The 27,872-nt window shown below is 44.7% G+C and overlaps 1 long non-coding RNA gene across 1 annotated transcript in view; it reads left to right on the top strand.

The window, feature by feature from the left end:
• LOC139767133 (uncharacterized) overlaps positions 1-26,919 on the top strand; it is a 55,071-nt gene extending 28,152 nt beyond the window's left edge. The window contains exon 3 of the long non-coding RNA XR_011717000.1: positions 26,675-26,919. This is a non-coding gene — a long non-coding RNA (uncharacterized lncRNA). The remainder of the gene's footprint in view (positions 1-26,674) is intronic.
• The last annotated feature ends 953 nt before the right edge of the window (positions 26,920-27,872 follow it).

The raw sequence follows: 27,872 nt of genomic DNA, 5'->3' as shown, positions 1-27,872 counted from the left end.
GGGTGTAAAACGTGCTGGAAGGTCATGGGCGTGGGCCGGGGAGAAGAGCAGTAGTTAGGAAGGCGCGGCTTGACCAGTAAATACATGTATGAGTCAGGATGGGACGTGATGGGCATGCAAATTGGCCCCCTTAGCGAGCACGGAAGGTGGAGATGGGGAGCGGTGAGCTCCGGCGGGGGGGAGTGAGAAAGGAGGGAGGTGGGGGAGGGATGCAGGCGGGACGTTGGGGGGTGAGAGAGAGAGAGAGAGAGAGAGAGAGAGAGAGAGAGAGAGAGAGAGAGAGAGAGAGAGAGAGAGAGAGAGAGAGAGAGAGCAACACGAGACGCAAAACATCTCACAGCAGCAGTGAGACAAGAGAGCCCGGAGTGTGTGTGTGTCTCTCTCTCATGTTACAGATGACAGACAACCCAGAGGTGGCACCAAGAAGGCTGCGCTCCCTCACCCTCGTCCGCCCTGGTTACGGCGAACAGAGACCTGGGCTCTGGCATCTTCATACCACCCACCTCACCTGCCACGCGTCACTCGCTCTGCTGACTTGGAAGGTACATTCCAAGGAATTAGAGGTCCCGGATATATCATCCTCCCCCCCCCCCCCCCATGCAATAGAATTGGACTGCGTAGAGCATTATACCTTTGTGTGATGAGGTGCGGGATGATCATGTAGGGAATGACTGTGTATGAGAACGGTGTGTGAGTGCGCTGTTTGGTACAAGAGAGCAGACCCCACGTGGGTGTTGCTGATGCGGTTCGGACATGAGGAGAGGATGAGCGAGGAGAGACTGACGGAGAGGATCGCTGTGATATACGGGGGGCGACGTGCTGCCAGTGGCTGAACCAGGGCATTTGTATCGGCGAAAGTAAACCAACCACGGGATAGTGTGGGCCGTGGGTGTGTACAGGTTGGTTATTAAACATGACTGTTAGAATTTGAGCAAATGAGACCTTTCTTCTTCTGTTCTTAAAAAGTGCTCGTTCTTCGTCTGTTCTTAAAAAGTGCTTTCCAAAAGAGGGGACAGAGAAGGGGCCCAGGTGAGGATATTCCCTCAAAGGCCCAGTCCTCTGTTCTCAACGCTATCTCGCTAATTGCGGGAAATGGCGAATAGTATAATATATATATATATATATATATATATATATATATATATATATATATATATATATATATATATATATATATATGCGAATATAAAACCATAGTAACACAATACCGCTGAGAAAAAAAAGATGGATGGGACATTGCTAAAACAATTTCAGGAACAGGATAAAAAAGAAATACGTGGAGGAGGAAGTGGTGAATCAGTGTCGTGGGAGATTGTAGGTAATGTTGGAGATATGGCCAGGGTGTGGAGGAAACGTGTGAGGAACACTAGGTTATTGTAGGAGATCATGTTACCAAAGTCTTGGACAGTGTCGGAACGCACCACTTGTGTTTAGGACCCTTGAGCTCGACGGTACGTACTTTGGAACTCGACGGAATAACCTCAAAGCACGACGGTACGACCCTTGAGCACGACGGTACGACCCTCGGGCGCGACGGTACGACCCTTGAGCACTGAGGAACGACCCTTGAGCACGATGGTACGACCCTCGGGCGCGACGGTACGACCCTTGAGCACGATGGTACGACCCTTAAGCACAGAGGAACGACCCTTGAGCACGACGGTACGACCCTTGAGCACGACGGTACGACCCTTGGGCACGACGGTACGACCCTGGAACACCATCGCGCTCAGCAACTCAGCGCTTTCCAATACATCGAAATATACACAAACTCCCCTTTTTTTTTTTTTTTTTCTATCGCTCCGACACAGACGAAATAAAATCCTCATACAAAATGCAGCATTGTATAATACATCATGCAGAAGCTCGCTGTCACGGAGCAGGGGAATATATTTCGTGGGTTGAATCCCAAATGAGGGACAGAGGATCGGATACCCTCTGGTTCCACAGTGTGACATTGGGACGATATCATGAAGGTGAAAAAGATGGACTCGTTCTAAGTCCGGCAGGTCCTAAGTCGTGGGAATTCTAAGTCAGGGAGAGTCTAAGATCGGAGTGTTCTAAGTTCGGGTGATTTTCAAGTTCTGGGGATTCCAAATCAGGGTGATTCTAAGTTCGGGAGGTTCCAAGTCTGGGAGATTTTTTGAGTTGGAGTGATTACAATATTTTTGGTATGATAATGGCCTGGCCTTTGACCTGACTGATAAGTTGGGTCATAAACAAGAGCAGAAGGTCAAGAAAAAGCTGTAAAACCTTGCTCAAGGGTCGTAGCGTCGTGCTCAAGGGTCGAACCGTCGTGCTTAAGAGTGGTACCGTCGTGCTCAGGGGTCGTACGTCGTGCTTAAGGGTCGTACCGTTCTGCTCCAGGGTCGTACCGTCGTGCATGTGATGTTAATGATAGAAATATATAGATGTTACGGGAAACAAATTTCTGTTGCATTCCGAAGTGAAGAAAATTTAAAAATCTTAGTTTCCTTTTTAGTGATATTTATTTTCACCCAACGGTTAGTCGTTAGCTCAGATGCCTGTGGTCAGCTTCGTCCATTCCCCACAAAGCTAAACCCAGAGGGTCAACCTGGCTTCCATATGTCGCCCTTACCACAGCTGTGTGGCCATGGCTGGCACTCGGAGAGGCACACCCTCCTCCTCCTCACCCGGCCACTGACCTCTGACCCCGTGGCGTAAGAGGGCGTCGGGTCACGCCAGAACGCAAGAATCATGTTTGTCTCATGAAAATTGTGGATGTATCACCTGGAAGTGTTTGAGTTATACTTCGAAGAATGTCCCCGTTTCCTACGCCTGGATCTTATGGTTCCGTATGGCGGACTTGATATTAATTGCCAATCTACAAGGTAACTGCCCGTAACACACGAACCAGAGGTCAGTTCTGGGTCGGTGGGAGGCCACACGGTCCGCTGCCCACCCATGTCACAGGCACCATTGATCCCCGGGTTACGACCGTGTGTCTTGGGCCCCCTGATAATGATCTCTTTGGCTGTAGACCTTCGTGGCTTGACCTGGTTCATTCTTAAGAAGAGATTTTTTGGGTCCAAAGTCGAGATCGTTGTTCACACACAACGTAGATCAAATGTTAGTGGATTATCATGTGTACGTTTTTAGTTTGTATATATACCAAAGCCCTATATATGGTTCTGAGAGTCATGCCGGCTAAATTTAAAGGGTGATTTGATCTGGCTTTATATATATATATGCCCGGAAACATCGTACATGATATTTTTTTTAAAAAGGAAAACATTCACCCAGGAGTATAGAAAGATGATGGGTATATTGATGTAGGAATCTTATCCTACACTGGAGTATAGAAAGATGATGGGTATATTGATGTAGGCATCTTATCCTACACTCGCGATGAAGGCGTAGCCCGAATATACATACATCCAGGAATGTGTAAACTCAACCATGCCCTGTTCGACTGAACATGTTTCAGTCAGACACGGTATTGCCCCACAGTAGACAGTCCCCTTTACTTTTGCCTCCACGAGAGACAAATCCCCTCTAGTTTTGCCTCCGCGAGAGACTAAAGTCCCCTTTAGTTTTGCCTCCACGAGACAAATCCCCTTCAATTTTGAGGAGGGAAAGGGAAAAAAGATACCTTGCCTCACAGGCAAGTCCTCCATATCAATATTGCCGAACTGCGGAAGGGGGAGGTACAGATGATTCCGTCAGACCACCTCCCACGCTTTTCGTCAAAGGCTCCGCCGGATTCAAATATTCCGTCCGTGTTTTGACGGCATTCGGTGTTTTCCGGAGGAGGGGCGGCGGCGGTGTGGCTGCTGCTGCTCCTCCTATAACCCCGGGTCCTACAATCCTGCAGGGCTGTTGATGACCAGGGCGGGCGTCATGATCAGTGGCCTCTGTGGCTTTGCTTCAACAAGGGCTCCTGATCCCTCCCCTGTCTACTGGCTAATTATACTCCCCGTGAACTTAATGGCATGTCTCACTACCTGGGTTCCTTCGTTTTCTTCTCCCCCCTTTTTTTTTTATAGTACGTTTTATCAAGTGTCGGACGGTCGGGTTTGCCGGAGATTCCTGTTTTAAGTTCCTTGAGGGTTCGTGGATTCTTGAAGTGGGCGCGGTGTGTTAATGTGTCTAATTATGGTTTTTTTTTTTTTTTTTTTTTTTTTGTGTGTGTGTGTGTGTGCGCGCGCGCGCGTAGCATGGTAGATACTGGGGGATCGCTTTGTCTGTATCCGTCCGTCCATCATCCATCGCCGTTCGTCCGTCCACGCTATTGCATAGCCTTGGCCATAACTCGTAACCTCTGTAAATCGCCCACTTCATCTGTGGCTCGCCATCTACAGAACCGATTGGCTATAAGCGTCTTGACTCCGCTTTGGATTCTGAGTTATGTCCCTTATATATATTAAAAAAAAAAAAGCCAAGCGTTTCTCCGGACATGACTTGGACCAGGTCTTGATATCAACTCAACCCTGTGGTCATGGAACTTGATACAGACGAGGTATATTTTCCAGACGCTGTTTTTGTTTTTCCCCCTCTCGTTCGTTATCCCACTCCTACCAACTGTGTTTTCAAAGGAACGTGAGCTCCAGGAACTACCCTTTTCCATTTTGTAACATCTACGAGACGAACAGACGATGCAAGAACGTTCCTCGCGACTTAAGACGTGAAATGGCATACCGAGATTTGCATAAGAGAATACGTTAGTGTTATTCTCCCTTACGTCTCTCTGTGCACCAGAGTGAGAGAAGAAAGAACCTTCATCTTTCTTTTCATGATTTTTCATGATTTCGATTCCACATTTTGAGAGGTATTTCGCCCATGGGGGTTACATTAGCATGGAGATGATGATGGTGGTACACATTTCCATCATACTTAGTCTCGGAAAGGCTCGGGTTTGAGGGAGGTGAGGGAGGTCGAGATTTTCTTTTCGTTTTTTTAGTGAATTAATCCAAAGAAAAAGACCCTACAATACACCCACTTAGCACACCTGTATCTGAGAAAGACCCTACAATACACCCACTTGGTACACCTGTATCTGAGAAAGACCCTACAATACACCCACTTGGCACACCTGTATCTGAGAAAGAGACGGTTTGATGGAGGTGAGGGTCGAGTTTTATTTTTTTTTTGGGTGCATACAAGAAATAGACGTTGCAGTATACCCTACTTGGTGCAGCCGTGTCTGAGAACATTTCCTGGTATTGAAATAAACCGTGACTGCGACTCTCCTGCCCCCCCGCACCCTCCCTTCCACCCTGACTTTATTATCATGACTCTTGGGAGGTCTTAATGGAGAGGCTTATGGCACTCGCAATGGCACTCTGATTGGCCCTCCGCCCTCCTCGGTGCCTGGCACTGCCTGCCACTCGCTGGACAAAGAGGGACCGACTGCTGCGTGTGTGTGTGTGTGTACGCCACCCAGTGCTGGGGAGGAGGGCTGGAGCTGGGGGCACACACACACACACACACACACACACACACACAGAGAGAGAGAGAGAGAGAGAGAGAGAGAGAGAGAGAGAGAGAGAGAGAGAGAGAGAGAGAGAGAGAGAGTCTTTGCCCTGATATACAGGCATACGGAACCCCCCCCCCCCCCAGCTTCCTCACCCCTCGAAGCCGCCTCCTCCACCACCTCCTCTTAATCTCCCCCAACCCACCCTCCCTTTCACTCCCCACATACCCAAGTGGCCTGTTTATCAGGAGTCTGATGGCCCTCCCCACCCCCAGAAGCCCTTTACTCTGTACCCTGCTTAATTGGTCCTTGAGAGTGTTTATGGAGAGTGAGAATGGAATCCGATGCTTTTCAAGACGTATTGGGGACGGTTCTCTGGTGGTCCAGGGAGCGACGGGGGCTATGTATGACGACAGAAATCACAGCGACGAAATCCTCTACATCAACTCGCTTACCTCCTTACTCGTCTTCTTTTCTGCTTACTTGCCTTCGTATCCACCCATCTCCTTAGAGACCTACCTACAGTCTAATGCCAACCTACCCAACGACAGATCTGTCATTTAATCTAAGAGTCTTTACATCCAGGAGTCTACTTACTTACCTATAACCCCTTCTTACCTGTCTACTTACTAACACTTTCCTTACATCCTTCCTTCCTACCTACTGACCTCCTGCTTTATTCTCCCCCACATTAACCAGGAGACACACCAGTAACTTGTCAAGACTCGTCCCCTAGTCTATCCCCGCCCTTTGGCTCTTCAGTGGATGAAGACTAGCCTCTCGAAGGCTCCCTCCCACACTGCGCGACGCCCCCCTTCCTCACACACACACACACACACACACACACACACACACACTCGCGTTGTCCTTCATCGTCCTCTTCTGTCATTCTGTTAGTCTCCTGTTTTCTTCCTTTGCTCCCTTTCCGGTGGAGACCACAGTGACAAAGTCGAGGGGGGGGGGGGGAAGACATTGGAGAAGAGATGGAGTGGGGTCGACGTTTGCTGAGCACTTCACCAAGCCACGACTCGTTGCCCCTTTGATCTTCTCCCTTAAACCTTTTCGACAAGCTCCCTACGCCACTCTCCCTTTACCCCTCTTCCCTTAACTGCTCCTACCCTTTCGCTCTGCCTCCCTTTCCTCCCTTGAGAGTTCTCGACCCTCCAAGACAAACAGAAGAAAGATGGCGAGGTCGGGTTTGATCGTAGTCAGGACTGCAGTTCGTATTGGATCCCTTCCCTGTATAATTCAATTCCCCCTCATTAATGGAGTTAATCCCAGCTCTTGTTTTCTTACAGGATCAAGACCGATAGGGGTTCTGTCATCTATAGTTCCGTAATTAGATCTGGAAATCCTTTATAGATTAAGGGGCAATAAGAGTACGCATCTCATGTAATGTTAATGCATTTTGTAATGACTCCGAGTCTAATAGATTGCCACTGATTGATATTGAAATTGGTGAAATGGTCTGTGGTATAAATTTGCGCGTGATAAATGGACACATAAGATGTCTTCACCTCAATTGTTCGAATGGATTTGCATATTCGGTATTCGATGGCATCGAGAAGGATTTAACTCCTTGTGCACGAGAGTACGACCCTTGAGTACGTCGGCACGACCCTTAGGTACGATGAAAGGCCCATGAAGTACCATCGCGCTCAAGGGGTCGTACCGTCGTGTTCAAGGGTGATACAATCGTAGGTAGCGGTCGTACCGTCGTGCCCAAGGGTCGTACCGTCGTGCTCATAGATAGTACCATCATCGTGCTTAAGGGTCGTACCGTCGTGCTCAAGGGTCGTTGTACCGTCCTGCTCATGGTTCGTCGTACCGTCGTGTTCAAGGGTCGTCGTACCGTCGTGCTCATGGCTCGTCGTGCTCATGGTTCGTCGTACCGTCGTGCTGAGGGCTCGTCGTACCGTCGTGCTCATGGTTCGTCGTGCCTTCGTGTTCAGGGGATTTAAACCAACCCCCCCAGCATTATCTCTGCCATGTTTACAAAACTAATTCCGCCGACGCCAATTGAACTGTCACGACCCGAACAGATATGAAACAATAATATTTACAATTTACAGCCCAGTAACCATATTCCCGTAAACTGTAAATCAAATGTTTGGGGTAGATCAACATTGTATTGCATTCATAAAGCAATACAGTGATATAGTTAGGAGTAAAAAAAATATCGCAATTTTGTGAATAATTGGATATTGGTAATGTATAGTATGTAGATTTGATAGAATATACGGGCTTCGTGTTTATATATATATATATATATATATATATATATATATATATATATATATATATATATATATATATATATGCCAGGTCGTAATTGTTGGGAAGGACACGAAAGGGTAGAGAGTTCCAAAGCTTCGTGGTGTAGGGAAAAGAAACAGTTATCAAAACGGCCCACCCTTGAGTTGCTGATGGCCACACGGTAATCATGTGACGCAGCAGCTTGCCGAATATTGCCTAGTCTAAGCTAGTGCTGGGGGCACACAAGCAGCCAGCTCTCGGGAGCAAAAAGATCGAAGTAATACCTATAGAAGAGGGAAAGTGAACCAACAGGCAAGTGGGTCAGGTTTTGAAGTTAGACTGGGAGAGTTAAGACGAATTAATTCAGTTAACAAAAACAAAACGTATAGCTAACAAAGGTGAGATGCAAAACGCCAATCAGCCAGCTTACGCAAAGAACGCTGCGTAAACAATGTGCAAAGCAAACAAACCACTAACACTGTTGCCAAACCAGAGCACCGTTGATACAATTAAGCATTTCATCCTGGTCCTGCCTATTGGCAACAGTGTTCCTCCTCTACAGTTGGTCACACTGCTCCCCCCCCCTCTAAATGCCTTGTAACTACTTTCTGATTACGCTAACAGCACCCCTAACGCTCCTAACAATAGACCTAATTACTTAATTACTTTCTGACGGCTATGAATGGCCTAAATTCAAATGGAAAATGATAATTGGGGAGGATACATTGGAGGAACTGGGGAGACAACTGTGAGGGAGTGGGGAAATGACTGTAGGGAGGTGGGGAGAAACTGGGGAGGTTGCTGTAGGGAGGAAACTGGGGAACGTTGAACTGGAGAAAGTGTTAAGGCTACACTAGGGGAACTGGGAAAGATACGGTGGAGGAAATGAAGAGAAAATAGTGAACTATTTAGTACACAGTGGAGTAACTGAGGAGGATATAGTGGAGTAAGTGGGGAGGGTATATAGTTGAGTAAGTTGGGAGGGTATAGTTGAGTAACTGGGGAGGACATGTTGGAGGAACTGGGCAGGTCACAGTGGAGGTAACGTGGGAGGACACAATGCTGGAAGTGGGTAGAGGACACAGTGAGGGAACTGAGGAGGTCATAATAACCCAAGGAAGGGACGAGAGATGTTCACGATTCTTGCTTCAGAGAGAGAGAGATTCTCATTACGTAATGTAATGCTGTGTGTTATATAGCCAGTGTATTATTCTATAGTGCTATGCTGTGTATATTTTATAGCCATTGTCCACTCTATAATGTTCTTACGACACACACACTTACACACACACACACACACACACACACACACACCATTGCCTTCAAGGACCAGCACAGCTGAAGATTTGCACTTCATTAAAACAGACAGATAATCTACAGCTACTCCACCCTGGAAATACCAATACAGGGGAATAGATTAAGATATAAATGACCATCGATAGATACAGATAGACAGTCAGGGGCATTAATTCATTAAAAGAAAACAAATTAAAAAAACTGTCAGATATATCGTACCAATCTGGGCAGCATACTTGTCAAATATATATATATATATATATATATATATATATATATATATATATATATATATATATATATATATATAGAACATGGAACGTGGGGACCTGGCTGGAATAATCAACACCGCCCGTCTCCATAAGCCTACCGTGCCGCTAACACTTCCACGCCCACACCACGCCCATCACTCACCCTCTTAATTGAACTGCTAGTGTTCACACGCCCACATTTTTCACTCTTGTCACCACCCCTCCAGGGGGGGGGGGGAGTTGGTGGCAGGGGTATGCCGGCCTGAAGGTGATGTACGCTTTGGAGAGAGAGAGAGAGAGAGAGAGAGAGAGAGAGATGGTGTCCGAATATACTGTGGTAGGTGGGGGGCGGGGGGTAGAAAGACCCATATATATATATATATATATATATATATATATATATATATATTGTGTGTATATATAATTTATTGAAAGAGCGTTAAGAGGTTCCGAAGGGTATTGATGTATGACGGAGATCATGAAAGTATGCTGGGAGTGGGCCATCACCGAGTATATCGATGGTGGCAATAATTAGGAGTATACTGGTGGAGGGAGATGGCGTGAGGTGATGGAGGGAGGAGATATATTCCCTATAAGAAACTTAAACCAGCGTCTCAAACTGGCAGTGGAGGTACAACACTGGGTCGTACTCGGACCCCCGAAAATGCAAGGAGGTCGTATCATAGAACATGGGATGGTGCTTGTCTTATCGTAGAACATGGGAGGGGGAGTGTCGTATTATAGAACATGGGTGCTTGTCGCGTCGTAGAGCATGGGATGTGCGGTGATAGGGAGAGACTGTTAGGCTATGAGAGGTAGAACCAATAAGGAAGAATTGGGAGATAAGTGAGATGGGACGAAAACATAGGAGCACGAACAATGAGAAATATAGGGATGCTATAGTGATGGAAGTGCCATTGAAAAGTAAAGGATTATTACCCTTGCACAATACTACCTTTGAGGTTGGGATATAAAAAAAAAAGGTCATATAGTGATGGTATCTACGTAGCTATAATCATCCCAGATTCTCTTGATGCACATACAACATTTTGGTGCTTCCCGATCCTCATATCAAATTACATCCATGAAATCTTCCGTATGAATCGTTTCTCAAGCGTTGTTATACATGCATACATCATACACTACGACAGGAAAAGATGGCAGTTGATTAACTACAAGGCGACTATCAGGCCAGGCCAGGCCAAGCCACAGGTGTATATATCATCTCAGACTCCACTCAGGGGTGTCGAGTCGTGGCCAAGCGACATCAAAAGGCACATCTCCCTTGAAACGAGCTGCTGTGATCTGCGCACGAACGAACTTCATAAGAGCGAAGCATTGGTGAAATACTGCAGCAGAAATTAGAGAAATATATGTTGGAGAATTTGGCACTTTTAGCATAAGGTATTACAGTATCTGAGCGAAAGGTTTTTCTTTTTTTCGAACCATTTCGAGGATTTGTTGGGCAGTGGAAACGACCTAATGTGAATGTTTGTGAGTATTGTAGCCCAGAGATTATTTTTTCTTTCTTATTTCAGTCCTTTTTCTTGTGTTTTTTCTGCATCGACATTTGCATTGGAGTGTCATGGCCAGTGTCTGTCTGTATGTGTGTGTGTGTAGGAAAATCCTGCTGACGCTTGTGATGTGTAGTTCAGTGAGGGACGAACATGGAGTATGGAAAGATAAGAGAAACTTCGATTACAAGGGGCAAAGGGGGGGACTTGCCGCGGCTGGCCAACAGCAGAGCGGCTGGGGGGGGTGAGGTTAAAGACCCCCCCTACACACACACACACACACAGACACACACACTGCTCATTCAATATTCACAGTTCATTTAGGGTGAGAGTCGTCAGCCAGGTGGGTAAACACTATCTAATATTAGCCTGTGTGTGTGGGTGTGTGTGTTTTCCTTGCCTCCTTGTGTAAGAATATATATCCTCGCTCCTAAAAATACGGCTCGTCTGGAAATAACCAGTAGTTAGCGCCAAGAACCAGACGAGGCTTTTAGGTATAGCCAGCGTCTTTGACTCTAAGGGTCTTCTGGTCTTTTAGGTATCGGCTGAATAAGCTTGTAGACGTATGGGTTAAGGACGGATTTTTGCGCGTATATTTTTAGGATATGTTGAATATCGCCAGGGCCCGAAGATTAAGGGTCTAATGTCTGAATATCGCCAGCTCCCGAAGATTAAGGGTCTGATGTCTGAGTATCGCCTGCTAAGCAACGGGAGTTACCGTGTCCGAACTATAAACATGGGCGCGTACGTTTTCTTTCATAGTGACGCGAAACTGTGTGGTCAGAAATAGGGCCCTAATGATTCTCTCTCTCTCTCTCTCTCTCTCTCTCTCTCTCTCTCTCTCGTGGAAGAATGGACAAAATATATAGAGCACGGGGAAAAGAAAGAAAGAATCAAGATTTTTATATATTCAAACGTTAGACTTGAGAAATAATCCACAAATTATATTACCCTGTAACCAGCGTCTCCAGTGTTACGTTCCATACAGTTATCAGAGTTGAATTATTACCTATACATGAAAGATAACCAGCAAATTCACCCCCCCTCCTCCCAAGATTATCGATAATTCCCCGCAAATTATCGAGATGTATATATAGCAATTACCAGCGGTCCATCAGCCCCGATCCCTGTACCTTGTAAACAATAACTTCCCTCCAAAAAAAAAAATTATCAATTATCAAAAATCGTTGGAGAGACGTCGGGGGCCCAAAAAAAATGAAGGGAAAATAAATGAATGAATAAAAATCAATAATCGGTCGTAGTATGGGAGATGGGGGTGGGGGATGAAGGGGGAGGGGGAAGCGGGAGGTTGGGGAGGGGAAGGTTAAGGTAAGACAGGCAGCCCTCTTGGTCAGCGTCAACAAGAAGCTGCTGCTGCTGTTGCAACATGAACCAATATCGTCCAGAACAGCACGGGGCGCCCGACCTTATGAATATGGATCAGTCCCGGGGGCCATTGTAGATGCAAGCCACGTGGGGAGAAGGGAAGGGAATGGAGGAAAGGTTGGGTTTGAGTAGACAACTTGGGAAGGGGGTGTAAGGGACGGGTGTGGGGAGGAAGTTTTACTGGGGAGGTAAGGGTGGGGAGGAGGCTATATTGGGGGGGAAGGAGGATGGAAAGGACCTTTTATTTGGGGAGTTACGCGGGTGGGGAAGACCTTCTTTTGGGGGAGGAAGGTTGGGGAGGACCTTATTGTTTATAAGGTGGGTATATAAGTACTCAATCTTTTAAGGGATCTGTTAAAAGAAAATGTAGCTGTGGATTATAATCCGTAAGTCCATTTTCTGTAACAGATGCCTTAAAAGATCTCATATGATTAGTCTTTTAAGCGAACTGTGAAAGAAAACGTAGTTACGGATTTCTAATCCGTAATTACATTTTCTTTTACATCCCTCAAAAGACTACATATATATATGATCACTCGCATGTGTTTGACGGACTTGTATGTAATGGCTGTTAGCGAAACGACCAGCATGAAGTAGTTAGAAGCCATTTAATCGGCCAATATACAAATTCTCATCAAATACTGATAGGTATTACAAGGAAGTCATTATATTACTTTTGATCATGGATGTTTGAATGTAAATGCCACGGTTTCTGGTATCTGGCAGTAGCAATTAAATCTAAACAATGTTCACAGAAACGAATCGACTTGAAAAAATGAGGAAACACAAGTTTTTTTTTATAAGTTCATCCAATGTAAAACATATTTGCTGAATATTTTTGTTATAAAAAGTATCCGCTTAGTACGCTGTCGTTTATTAGTTCCAAACTTGTTTTAATCCGATTATGTTTTCGTAAGCTACGTGCGTTTTTCGATATACAAAAATTTTTTTTTCTTTTTTGCCTTGAGATTGAATTGAACGGCACTCGTATTTTTTTTTTTTGAGGATTTAGTAAATTTTTTTATTTCAAAGTTGGCCATAGCAACTCGTTTTCCTAGTTATGAATAGTCACAAAATTCTCATTTTCATTGTCTATAGAACGAGGGTCTATTTTGAAACCCCTTTATAGCAAAAACGGATAAACACGCACATTAACCTCGCAACTGTGACGATAATAATCATTGACCCCAGGCTAATAATCATTGACCCCCGGCAGCCTGTACTTACAGGTCATTTTAACTCCGAAACGAACTCGCACACAAGAGCCCTGTGACCTGTGTGCACACACACGGCCTGTGGGGCTCGGGGTATGATGGGCGCGCCCTATGGTTACCGGGTGGTGGTGAACATTACCGCGGCGCCCCACCCGTGTGAGACACCCACAAACAAACACTCCGTCATTTCACCCCCTACTGCGTGACCAATAACCCCCCCTTTATCCCCCACTTCCCCAACTCCCAGCCACCAGGGCCGGCCTGCCTCTCTTCCATACCTGCCCCTCTGTGCCCACATGATGGTGCCCCTTGCAAGCTGCATGTGTACGCCTGTCTACATGGTGCATATTCTCTTTAGCGTCCAGCCCCTGCCCCTTTGTAAGCGTTCGCCCACCTCCTCCCTCCCACTCGATACACACCGGCTGCTTGCGACGTATATGCGTCAGCCTCGCCTGTATCTCTTGAGTAGCTTTTATGTAGATGAGAAGGATTTGTGTCCAGTATCTATCATCGGGTCGTACTAATTCGTCTTTATTAGTATCTTTTTCTTTTTCCCACTAATATTAGGGGAAACTAAATGCACGAAAACAGAATCACAATAATCTTTGAGTCTTGATACTTCAGACGTTAGATATTTGTTGAAGAAAAAGAATTGGAGACTTGCTGGTTGGCCCTGGGCAGGAAATGACAGAGATCATTATAGGTTCTGGGAGATTTGAATAATATAGGGGCCACAGAAAACGGTGGGTAAACCGTTTATAACAGTCAGCTTTGTGCAGATTAATATATTTGTATCGACAGTGAATAATTTTTTTTTAAACGACCGTTTATCATTTTTTAGAACGTGTTAAGTGAATCGGTCCATGGTTATTGTCGTATCGTCTTCGGGGCTGATGAATTAGCCTTCGAAAGAAAATAACTTATTTACTGTCTCGTCTTTTTATGGAAAATGGGAATCGAAAGATGTTTACCAAATTCTTGGTTGTAAAGGACTTGTATTTTCTTTTTTAAGCAAGCACAATTATACTACGTACTTGTGACGAATGGTACAGATGCCGGCTTAATGTCTGTTTCGCTTTTTATAGCTATTAATCAACAACTTAAATATCTTTTTTTTTTTTTTTAGGTGTGACGGAGTTCCTTATTTAATCGCCATTAAATCTAAATACATAGATGGATGGTTCGGGTATATTTTACTGATGAATATTGGTGGCCATCCGATGTATATGGCATGGATTTGAGGCGAGATAAACCATGTGCATTTTGTGGATTGTTTATATTTGTCTCGATTTGCACACGAGAAAAGATAATTTTATTGTGGTTAACAATTTTTAACGAAGGCTCCCTCGTCCATTGATGATTCCAGACTCAACCGAAGGATGTTGAAATTGATGATTTTCATGGAGTAAAATGTGCTAAAGTTGAAAGAGTTTCCACGTGTTTTGGGAGTTTGTCTCTTTAGAGTTTCTCCAAATTTCTCCAGAAACGTTCGAAACTATAATTTTGAACTGGGTCGAACTTCATAATCTCATTTTATGTAAGTGATTTTTTTTCTCAAATTCAACGTAAATTTTACCATGAGAACGTCAGAAGTAATTTTCCGCTCATATTTTTTTTTACATCAATTTGCATAAAATCTGGTGTGAGTAATCGAGTTTGATTAGGAACTTTTTTAAAAATGACCAGGATAATATCCGCACAGGACTCGTGCCCTTAATACACGTCGGGAGAGAACCTCACCCCACCCATCCAACACCCCTCCTTGTCTCCTCAGTCACCCTCCCTCCTTCCCTCCACCCACCCACCATCCCTCGGGGATCAGCCGTAGTTCGCAGCCGATTCCGCACTAGTACGGCGTCATCTGCATACTCCTTCAAACCCACACCACCTTTACATCACCAAGTGGAGGTGGAGGCGGTGGAGGATTGAGGAGGTGGAGGATGGAGGTGGAGGAGATGGAGGTGGATGGTTGTGACGGCTACCCACGGTGGTTGGTCTGGGGGGGCCCAGGGCACAGCAGGGCGGTGCCTGCGTGACCAGTCCAACACATACCATATATATAAGTAACCCCCGGGAACCACCAGCGACTTCACCTGACGTTAAGGAATAACCATAAAAAACGGGAAAATATCATCCCCCGGCCAAACATGGCTCGGAAATCCTCAGCCCGTTTTCTGTCCTCTGGCGACCCGTTTTTTTTCTTAAGACATTTGGAACGGTTATTGAAAATTAAACGTGTCAGCCACTCATTGTGAGTTTGCGTTTCTTATTCCGTATGTAAATGTTGAGAGGTTCTCGGTTAGAGTATATATATATATATATATATATATATATATATATATATATATATATATATATATATATATAACTAAATATATAAATGAAAATATATATTTTTTGTATCCCATGCGTTGGGTAACTCGCATGTAGATATGCATATGGTAACTCGCGTCTACGTATGTATACGGTAAATCGCGTCTACACATGTATACTGTAACTTGCGTCTACATATGTATACGGTAACTCTTGTGTGTATATATATATATATATATATATATATATATATATATATATGTGTACGGTAACTCGCGTATACATATGTATACAGTACCTCGCATCTGCATATGTATTGGGTAACACGCGTATGCATATGTATATTCCCCCGTCCCGTGTTGTGAGAGGGGGTGGGGGGGGGAGGGAGGAGTAGGAATATAGTCTTGACTGAATCGACCATTTCACTCTTATGTTTATCCCCGTCCTCCATCATGGCTGCTCAATTAGCTAATCGACAACCGAGGTTTGGCCCGCCTCATTGGCGATTCACAGCGAGGAGTTTGTTACCCCGCAAACCTGTTACTGGGGTAGGGGGTCGGTGGTGGTCCGGGCCCCCTTGAGGTGGGGGAGAGGGGGGGGTTTGGTTGGTTGGTTGTTTGGCCCCTTGAGGTTGGGGAGGGGGGTGGGTTGGTTGGCCCCTTGAGATGGGGGTGGGTGGGTTTGTGGGTTGGCCCTCAAGCCGTAGCGTGTGTGTACTGTGGCCCTCCGCCCAATGATGACTCCTCCTCCTCCCCATCTCTCCCCCCCCTCACGAATTACCCCACACACACCCCCCACCCCAACCCACAACGACCTGCACCATGTACCTGGTGGCCTCTCCGTGACCTGCGGACTGTGACCTGGTGACCTGGGCCCGGCCGGTGGTGGGTCAGACGTAAGTATTTGTGGCGTACCATAAAACATGTCGGCCGGCGACACCCACCCACCAGTGAGGTGGGGCGCTACGCTCACGGATGATGGCTCCACACTGGAGAAGGACCCTTTGCTGGTGATGGTCACTAGCACGTAAGGGTGATGCACGTACGGGGGGATGGTACGTAGAGGTGGTGATGCGTAGGGGTGATGCTGGTACGTAGGGGTGATGGTGCGTTGGGATGGTGCGTTGGGATGATGGTGCGTAGAGATGATAATACGTAGAAGAGAGAGAGAGAGAGAGAGAGAGAGAGAGAGAGAGAGAGAGAGAGAGAGAGAGAGAGAGAGAGAGAGAAGCTGAATTATGAATCGAGTGTTATTTTTGACGACGATACAATGATTGGTTTGATCAATATTTTTCTTACCGGCAGTTTCGAATGCTTACGTAACTTATATTCTATTGGTTGAAAGGACCGTAACTCGCCCCTTTTTGAGTGCGGTCACTCACGTCTCTGTACTCGAGGGGTTCACTCAGCTTACTCCGGGGACGGGGAATAAAGACGTTTGGATGGGCCTGTGGTAAGAAACGTCTTTGGATTATTACTTTTTTTCTCCTTATATTGCTCGAGGTTTTGTTGATTGAAGGTTTTACAGTAGAGAGAGGTTTTTTTTAGGGAGTCCGGTGATATTCAGAAGGGTTTTAAAGGGGAGGTGGGTTGGCTTTAGCACAGTGGGTTAGGACAGGGGGTGTTCCAGTTGTGGTTCGAGTGGGGTCCAGCGTAGGAGCACTATCAAGGGCCTTCACCAGCGGAGTCGAAGCAGGGGGTGGAGTCGCTGAGGAGGTGGACTTCAGTTCCTGTTGGTGTTGCGTTGGCATCAGACGGGTTTCAGCGGATGAGAGGGTCATGTTCCACGGGAGCACAGTGGATCCTGGTGACGCTCAATGGCTTTAAACGAGCTTTAGGAGGAGGGTTCATAAGGGGTGTTGTTAGCTTTTAGCCGATTCCATTGAAAAAAAAACTGTCCAGACTGGGTTGTTTTAAGGTTCTGAGAGATTCGGAACGCTTCGTCGAGGTTCGGTGTAATGGAACATGGATTGAATGATGTTTTCAAACGCCTCACTGAGCTTCATTTGAGTGAAACGGGGTCGATAGGGCTTCGAGACGTCTCGCTGGAATTGACCTGAGCGAAAGAGGGATCATCGACTGGGCTTCGAAGCGTTTTAGCGAAGTTCGTATCGGTGAAACAGGGATCGACTCGGGGTTTCGAAGCGCTTCAGCCGGACCAGCTGGGGTCAAAACCAGGTTCAAGAGGTCGAGAGGTCTGTGGGTGGAGTTCGGGTTGGATCGCTTGTCGCGGACGACCAAGAATTTCCTGTAAGGGATCGCCAGAAGGTTGGCTCTGTAAACAGGGAATTAAGGGGAGAAAGATTTGTGGATCCTTCCCGACGCAAACGTGGGAATAATGAAACCTTGTCTGGCTCCGAGATGTCGCTGTGTTTTTCTTTGTATTTGTGTGAGGGATTTGTGGGTTCGTTCTGCCTAGAAACTACACTGTATGTGTCTCCAGTCACACGATCTAATCTTATAGCTGAATGACATCATGTAATCGTCCTCAATTAACCATCTCATATTTGGCGTGGTATTTAAGAAGTGAAGAGTATCGTAAGAAAACTGATCTATCCTTGCCAAGCCTAACCTCGCATATATACTGTATATATTAAGTATTAGAAACATTATTTACGATAGTATCACATATACACTGTATATATTAAGTATTAGAAACATTATTTACGATAGTATCACATATACACTGTATATATTAAGTATTAGAAACATTATTTACGATATCATCACATATACACTGTATATATTAAGTATTAGAAACATTATTTACGATATTATCTGACCCAGTAGCGTTTTTTCCCCCCATTTTTGCTTCAGCATGATGAAACTTTAGCGCGCTGAAGGCTTCTTCGCTGGCAGAATGTGCGCTGGTCACTTGTTGGGTAGCAATGTTTGACCTCGCACCTGTGTAGGTAATTTCGTGTGTGCGCGCGCGTGCGTGTTTGTGTATGTGTGGGGTGGGATGGGGGATGATTATATACGTGCACCAGCCGTCCGGATTATATTAGATAATTTTCACTTGGTAGACCAGATTATATAGGATTATTTACCCTTGTTTGAGTAAGGTACTTTTGCCCTGGGTAAAATTATCGGGTCATTCTTGTTCGAGGTCGTATACTTTGCTGTCGTTAGACCTGATTAGCTAAATAATCAGATAAATATAAATTTGTTAGAGGAGATTACCAGATAATTTACGCTTATTTATTTCCTTTAACGAGTCATTTCAAACCATTTATTATTTTTTCCCCTCGTACACTCCCTTGCCCCATTTATCCACCCTTCACCCCATCTAATCACCCCATCACCCCATTTATTCTCCCCAGCCCTGCGTAACCTCCCTCCCCGCTCCTCAGCATGTTGGATAACACTCTACTGGTCTCAGGAGTTCTCCATATGCATATAAGGTCGGGCGTCTCGTATTACTGTGGACGATATTGGGGCTTATGACCCTCCCGATAGTTCAAAGCCCCTGCCACCCGACCATGGATTATAGGTATTGATAATTCATCGATTATTTATTTATTTTTTCGGATGAATGTGTTGGTTGTTGGCGATCACCCGACGGGGTATGATAACTGATAATTTGTGAGCCGATATAATCATCATTTGAGGATTCTCGTTTACCGTATGTATCAATTATCGCCGATAATTCGCGTTATTGGACCAGTTAGTTATGGAGAAGCTTGTAAATATATGCAGATGATTTCTTATATTTTATTTGTTCGTCTTATTCAGTAGTTTTTATGATTAATTGCCCGTGATTATGATTAGCGATGATCATTTGTACGTTTCCTGGGGATGATTATCACGAGCAAATGTGCATAGATGATTAATTGATCGCGATTGATCACATGACTATCCATGGGTGTAAAGTGTTGAGTGTTGTGCAGGGCAGCTGACACAATGCTCAAGGTCTCTTCTCGTCTCCTTCCATTTGTCTTTCTCTCCCTCTTCCCCGGACTCCCTCTCTCCCTCCCTCTTCCCCGCACTCTCTCTCTCTCCCTCCCTCACAGCGGCATGATGATTGGCTCATGAGTACGCAGATGGCTCTCCCTTCCTCCTCCTCCCTGACCTTCCTCGAGGCTCATCAAAAGCCAAGAGGGCGGGCGGTGTGTGTGTGTGTGTGTGTGTCCCGTGCACCAGCTGTGCAGGTGCGGGAGGAGGAGGAGGAGGACGGGCGAGTGGGGGGGTGTCTGATATCTCGGCCCGCTGTGGCACTCATCTCTCCCTGGGGGGTGTGTGGGGGTGTGTGGGGGGGAATTAACTCCTCTACGCTCCTGCTTAAATCCTGTAGTATTTTACGCTATATATTTTTTTTAGCGTTGCTGCTGTGTTCAAAATTTCGATACTTGTGGTGGCCAAATTTCTTTTTTTTGGGGGGTGGGTGGGTGGGTGCAAAAGTGTAGTGGTTATATGTAGTTTTGAGCGACGTGTGGGTTTGGGAGGGGAGCTAATGTGTCTGAAGGTCGTCTCTTGTGTTGGCGTTTCCGATGTGTGTGTGTGTGTGTGTGTGCTCAAGGGTCGTACCGTCGTGGTCAAGGGTCGTACCGTCGTGCTCAAGGATTGTACCGTCGTGCTCAAGGATGGTATACCATCGTGTTGAACGGTCGTACCGTCGTGTTCAAGGATCGTGCCGTCGTCCTCAGACATGGAATCGTCGCTTTAAAGGTCTTACCGTCGTGCTCAAGGGTCGTACCCTCGTGCTCAAGGGATTACGTCTGCCACAAGCTACCAAATAAGCCTCCTTAAATCCCCAGCTAACATCCCGTTAGTCACACGGACCTCAGCGAGGAGTCCCCAAATTATCATCTGATGGGACACTGTTCCCCGAAATATTTACCAGCGAGATTAAGATGGCGAGAAGGTGTATATATATATATATATATATATATATATATATATATATATATATATATATATATACACACACATATATACCCAGCTTCCACCATATATCCTCGCCTCCTCTCCTAGTAGACTGGGGGCGACTCCACGCTCCTGAATTGCAATATGTGTAAATTTAAAACAGATTAAGATGCGAAAACTTGAATATATGTTCTCCATAGAGCTGGTCACCTTCCCCCCCCCCCGTCCCAACATGCATTAGACAAGCACGTTAGCGACGGTGGAGGAAGGGGAAGGGGGTCAAGTGAGAGGTCCCCCCTCCTCCTTGATCCACCACCACATTTTTGAGGGGTAGTGTGTGTGTGTGTGGCTTACCCCGGCTCCTGACGGAGGTAGTGGACGTCGATCTCCAGGGATGGACAAAGACACTGGTGGGGTGAAGAGTGCTATGTACAGGATGGTTCTCTCTCTCTCTCTCTCTCTCTCTCTCTCTCTCTCTCTCTCTCTCTCTCTCTCTCTCTCTCTCTCTAACTCTACTGGAGAGAACCTTTGGATCACAACCTTGTTTACCTTCTCGACGCCGAAGTCCCCTGGGGTTGAGGGCGAGGGGAAACAGATGGGGAAGGGAAGGGGCAGGAAGATGAGGAGGAATATGGGGAAGCTGAGACTAAAGGGAAGGAAATGATAATTTGGAAGAGAGAGGAGATATATTAGAAAAAAAGGAGTCTTAGGAGAAGAAAAAGGAAACGATATTGGGAGAGAGAGAGAGAGAGAGAGAGAGAGAGAGAGAGAGAGAGAGAGAGAGAGAGAGAGAGAGAGAGAGAGAGAGAGAGGACTAGTCTTCCCACTATGTTTACCCAGTAATTTATTCATTACTAGCCCCCTTGGGGGAAGGGAGGCCCGGGGCTTCCCCATGATGGGCAGGGGTCCTTCTTCAGCCAAAAGAAAAAAAAAAAGTGTTTTTCTTTTTGCTCACCACAAGACTGGGGATTTTGAACACGTCTCTCTCGAGGAAATTGCTCATCAAGGCTAAGGTGTGTACGTTGATATATATATATATATATATATATATATATATATATATATATATATATATATATATAGTGTGGTGGGGTGGCGGCGGGAATGGATGAAGGCAGCATATATGAATACATATGTACATATATGTGTATGTATATCTATGTGTACGTTGAAATGTATAGGTATGTATATGTGCGTGTGTGGACGTTTATGCATGTGTAAGTGGGTGTGTTGGGCCATTCTTTCGTTTGTTTCCTTGCGCTACCTCGCTAACGCGGGAGACAGCGTCAAAGTATAGAATTATATTGTGTAATAAATACCGCAAAATACAGCATATACATATTCTTAACACACACGGACAGACACACACGCACACTCAGGCACACACACACACACACACACACACACACGCATGCAGCCAATCACCAACCTCTGTAAAGTTAATATACAATTTCATTTTGATGATATACGACCATTGCTTATCCTCCAATCATATTACCATCAACATGACGAAGAAAAATGGACAAGCATGAGGACCAGTCGATCACGTTGTTAGCAATCGTAAATACTCTCGAGGACCAATTAGGCGGGGTATAAAGTTCAGAGCTCCCGGTGTGGTGGTTTATCGTACGTCTGGTGAAGGGGCACCACTTGTGGTGGCGTTTGGGGGAGGTACCGTATGCCTCGGGTGGGTGGGCGGCTTGCTGCCAGAGCATTGACGCTGGTGATCGTGGGTGGGACGAGGAATTAATGTACGTCTCTCGGGTCTCCTCTTGAAGCGTTTTTGTACTCTCTCTCTCTCTCTCTCTGGGAAAGCCAGAACCCGACCTCCTGTCCAGGGTAGTTGGCACCACCAGCCCAGGGGGGAAGGGGGAGGTCTTGAACTGGCGCTTTGACCCAAGGAACACATCAACTAGGCCATTTGGGTCGGCCCTAGTTAAGACTAATGTATATAAGGATTTACATGATGTAGAAAAAAATATCCAAGTTAATTCTAGAAACATGGCGTGACTGAATTGTGAAAACAACAGTTATAGACATGATAGCATGTTCGAGATCAACATAGATCGTAGAAGCATAGCTTAACATAGATCGTAGAAGCATAGCTTAACATAGATCATAGAAACTGCCAGGCTATGTTAAGGTACCTCGTAAGTCGTCTGAATATATCAAAGCTAGAGTGAGCCTATGTTAAGGTCAATAAGAAGAGAGATTGCACACAGCCAAACTGCTGTGAGCTTAATCATAGAAATTCCTCTTAGCAAGTTAATGACAGACTATATTGAGGCTGACTATAGAAATAGAACATAGCTACTTAGCAAGTTAATGACATAGACTATATCGAGGCTGACTATAGAAATATAACATAGCTACATTAGGAATACGTGAAGGTTTTTGGTTAGACTTGCAGAAACTCAACACAGCTGGAGAATCACCTAGGTTGATGACAACACAGTTATGCAAGCCTCGGTTAAACAGCAGAGGGCAACATAGCTTTAGTCGATGAAGGATAATCGATGAGAGAGAGAGAGAGAGAGAGAGAGAGAGAGAGAGAGAGAGAGAGAGAGAGAGAGAGAGAGAGAGAGAGAGACCTCGTCGCTTCCGTCTTCCTGAAGTCCTTGATCTCGTCACCCCGCCTCCCCTCCCCATCTCCCACTATCCCCCACTCTCCTGGCTGGCTACTTATAAGACTTGTGGTAAGTATTGTAAGTCATTTTAATCCCACCCGCTTCACTGACACCGAAAAAACCTGCTGGTGCGTTGGCCTGGAGCTGGCCCATGTAGCGAGTCTGTGAAACACTTGTAGAATCTTCGAGTCACCACACCGGGCTTGTAAGTTGTGAGAAACGCTTAAATAAGTCTTAGTGTATGGGTGAGTAAGTGCTTTCGTGCACTTTTTTTTTTAAGTATAAATTCTTGCAGAGTCTTTTATCTCTTGGAATAGTATTTGAAACACTTAAATAACTTAAGCCTACTTAGAAAATGATTACAGTTCCCAGTGAGTATTTACTTAAACGTGTATATATATATATATATATATATATATATATATATATATATATATATATATATAATACAGTTCCCAGTGAGTATTTACTTAGATGAACGTATATATATATATATATATATATATATATATATATATATATATATATATATATATAATCACTCATGCTCGCCATCTCCCGCGTCAGCGAGGTAGCGTCAACAACAGATGACAGAGCCTCAAACACGTCGGTACGATCCTTGTGTATGACGGCCTGGCTTGTAACCTTTAACTGTTCGGTCAGAGGCCACGCCATCTTACCCTTTGGGTTGTAGAATGTCGTGCTCAAGGGTCATACCGTCGTGTTTTCAAGGGTCGTACCGTCGTGTTTTCAAGGGTCGTACCGTCGTGTTTTCAAGGGTCGCGTGGTCGTGCTCAAGGGTCGTACCGTCGTGCTTCAGGGGTTAACATAACTACCATAGTCGGGCGAAGGAAATAACTAGAAATAGAGACAAAAATGAAAGCTCATTTTCGTAAAAACATTTACGTAAGTTATACATCAGAAAAGTAACTTTATAACTACTATGGCGAGAACACATTACTTAAGCGAAATGTTAAGTCAAACATATCATAACTTATGTTGGAAGACAGACACGAATTATACGTCTTCTGATTTATCTCGCGTGTAAATAATCCCCTTCTCCAATTACTAGCAATTACCTATTATATATATATATATATATATATATATATATATATATATATATATATATATATATATATATATTCAGCGTTCCCCCATTATCCATTAGACATGTGTAATTATCTGTAAGAAAAATTGTCATATGTATATATATATATATATATATATATATATATATATATATATATATATATATATTATTATTTACAATTAAACCAAAGTATTAATGTACTTTTTTTTTAGAAATTTAGCCAATATATATTTTTCATTTCTCCGAAATTGTATGTAGAAGTATTACACAATTCATCACATACACCAACAATCTCGTGGCTAAGACGATTCGCATATATATATTTCACCTGCGTATTGACGTCATCGTACATCTTCATCACGTCAACGCGTACGATAGTTTAAGTCGTGCCTCAGGAGGAGGAGGAGGAGAAAAAAAACCCGTACCTCGACTTGTCAGCAGGCGTGCAAAGGCGGGAAAGATATCACCTATTGTGTGCCGAGTGAGGCGAGAAACACCTAGCTAAAAGCGAGAGGGATTGTGCATAATGTACGTAGTTGAGGGACGGAGGGAAGAAAAAAAAAAAAAGATTATATTCATGTTTTAAGACTCGTCTGATAATGCGTGTTGCACATGTATTGAAGAATCTTTATTTACTCGATTCATGGATGTGTTTTATCTATGCCTCCTTGTTATATCCGGGTACAAAAAAAGATATACTCTTAGAGTGGTCAAAGGATATACTCGTAGTGGTCAAAGGATATACTCGTAGAGTGGTCAAAGGATATACTCGTAGAGTGGTCAAAGGATATACTCGTAGAGTGATCGAATTTTCACTTCATTGCATCTTTTGAGAGCCAGTGTGTGTCTGTGTCTGTGCTCCTGTAACTACTTGATTGTATACCCCACACACACGCGCGCGCGCTGCACCCACCCGCACACACTGTACCCGCACACCACTTGCTGTATCCGCCCACCGTCAGGAAGAACCGGCCACGGGAGCGGCCAAACGGGTGACGCCCAAATCACACCTGTTGACCCCTACCAGAGGTCGGAGCCGCTTGCCACGCTCTTCAGTCACCCCTTAAAATTTTTTTTCTTCCTCCGTTTTTTGTTGGGTGTTTATATCCATTATGTTCGTAAATTTGCATAGTCATCGATTAAGATTTTTTTAATTTTTTTGTAAAGACTCTTGAATAATACTGTTTACATATCATACTTGTATCTCAAAATTTTATACATATTTTTTTTTTATAAATGTTGATTATTCATTGATTTATACGTAAACCTCTGACATTTATTACATATTTTTTTTTTCCAATTTATTAACTTCATGATCTTCAAAGGCAGTTACTTGCATTAATTTTTTTTGGAACTGCTCAAGGTATTTAAAAATGTTATTGCGGTGGTTAAATTTCAAAGAATTTATTGCGGTGGTTAAACTTTAAAAAGTTTTATTGTGGTGGTTAGATTAAAAAATCATTGCGTGTGTTTAATTTAATTTTCTTATTGTGGCGGTTAAATTTTGACAAATTTATTGATGGTTAAATTCTAGGAATTTAATCGGTTAAATTCTAGGAATTTAATCGTGGTGGTTAAATCTTAAAAGCATCTTATTTCCGTGGTTAAATTTTGACAGTGATTATCTCACGACCTTGGCAGTCGATAGGCTTAATGGCCAAATTATTCAGCAGTCAATGAGAGGAAACATGATTACATAATAGCGAAGATATATGATCGTCGTGTTTATGCATATGAATAAAAATCTTAAGTTTTTTTTAAGTGTGCAAATATCAAGTCGTGTGTCTGACACATGCTCTGTTGACAATTTACATTGGGTTAAAGTTGTTTACACGCTCATTTACATAATCTTCACATTTACATCATCAAACTTTAACACATTTATACATATATCCATTTGCATACATTTGGTCACCTAAAGATTTAGTTACGCATTTACTGGTAAACTGATTTGCATATGTACACCATCATATGATAAGGTATTTCACTTATTTACATATACCAAGCTCCTTATTCACACATTTCAATTTTTTTTCATTCGTATTTTGATTTTTTTTTTCATTAGCACAAAGCTTTGCTTTCATGTACGTTTAATCTCGCACACTTATACACATATTCACAGACACAAACATGCACATTAAAACATCTTTACATACACACGCATTCAGACACAAATATACACATTAACACAACTTTATATACACATTCACAGGCGCAAATATCCACAGTACACACACATTCATAGACACAAGTATATACATTAACGCATATTTACATACATATATTCACAGATGCAAATATACACATTACATACACACATGCACACACACATATACACATTACCCATATATATTCACAGAAATAGACATACACATTCGATTCCATTTGGTCACTTGACACAAATGTTGTATCTTCATCGTTGCAGAGCCATACATTGTATGTAGAGCCAGGGTTCGGTCCCCTGGTTGTGCCGAGATCAGCCTCACCTGACCACCTATACCCACTCCTCCTGCCGCAGGGCAGGGCGGCGCCCCTGGTGGGTCTCCTCCCAAGTGACCAGAACTACCCTCCCGCACATTGGATGGACTCGCCCCTTCATGTCTGCGTGGTGGTGGTAGGCATTCTACCCTCACTCAAGTCTTATTACAGGCAAGTGCTGTATACTACGTTTATGTTCTTGACGCCACCTCAAAAACGCGGGAAATGGCGAATATGTATGAATATATATATGAATGATGATTCGCAGTTTGATTGTACATGATTAGGATGGCAATCTACTGATTATTGATATTCATTGAGATTGGGATGTGGGGATGCACCTATATCAGCTGTCTGTATGAAGTGGGATGGGCTTGATGGGGGTTGTGGTGCCGAACTGCAACTCTGAGACGAGGGATCTCAGATGGCAGGAGGTGACGGTGGCGAGGAAATTACTGTTGGGAGAGTGGGAGGGACCAGTGCATTAAGTGTCTCTTAATAGGTGGTGTAAGAGGGACTGAGGATAGTGCAATGCGTTTTTGATGCCCCCTTTTTTTTTTAATTAGTCCCTCTTGTGTGGAGGAGGAAGGAGACCAGGCAGGGGAGGCGTTGAGAAGAGCTTGGATGTAAATTAAAGTTGTGTAGCTCTTCGCAAATTTCAGTTGCATGGGAGACCCGGCGTCTCTCGAAATGGACAGAAGAATGTCGAGACGATTCGCTGGAAACTTTGATGACGGTTACTGGAACGTTCGCACCAGCTTCGTTGTATCATAGCCCAGAGTGACACAGAGAAGCTTAGTGGACTTAGAACATCCTGGAGGTGGGTTGGAGAGAGAGGATTGGGGCGGGGGGGCTGGCTGAGTGGAGGTGGGCCTCCCTCAGTGAGACAGTAGTGGGCGGGGCACGGTTGGGAGCAAAGTTGCTATGCATGGCTACGGGCCTCGGCGTGGCTTGATGGAGAAGTGGTTGGCGGTGGTCCAGTCCTGGAGGTTGTCAAGAGGTGTGTTCTGTAGAGGGGGAGGAGGGTGGGGGATGGGTTCAGGCAGAGAGCTAATGTTGCCAACGCGGGGCACAGGCGGTAGTGTAGATGAAGTACGTCCCTCGACCGGAGGTGCGTCTAGTCGAGATGTCTTGCCCGGGTTGTG

This window comes from Panulirus ornatus, chromosome 59 (genome assembly GCF_036320965.1).
Source record: "Panulirus ornatus isolate Po-2019 chromosome 59, ASM3632096v1, whole genome shotgun sequence".
NCBI classification, from domain to species: Eukaryota; Metazoa; Arthropoda; class Malacostraca; order Decapoda; family Palinuridae; genus Panulirus; species Panulirus ornatus.
Note: the sequence above shows the minus strand (reverse complement) of the source record. Positions and strands in the feature narration are given on the sequence as shown.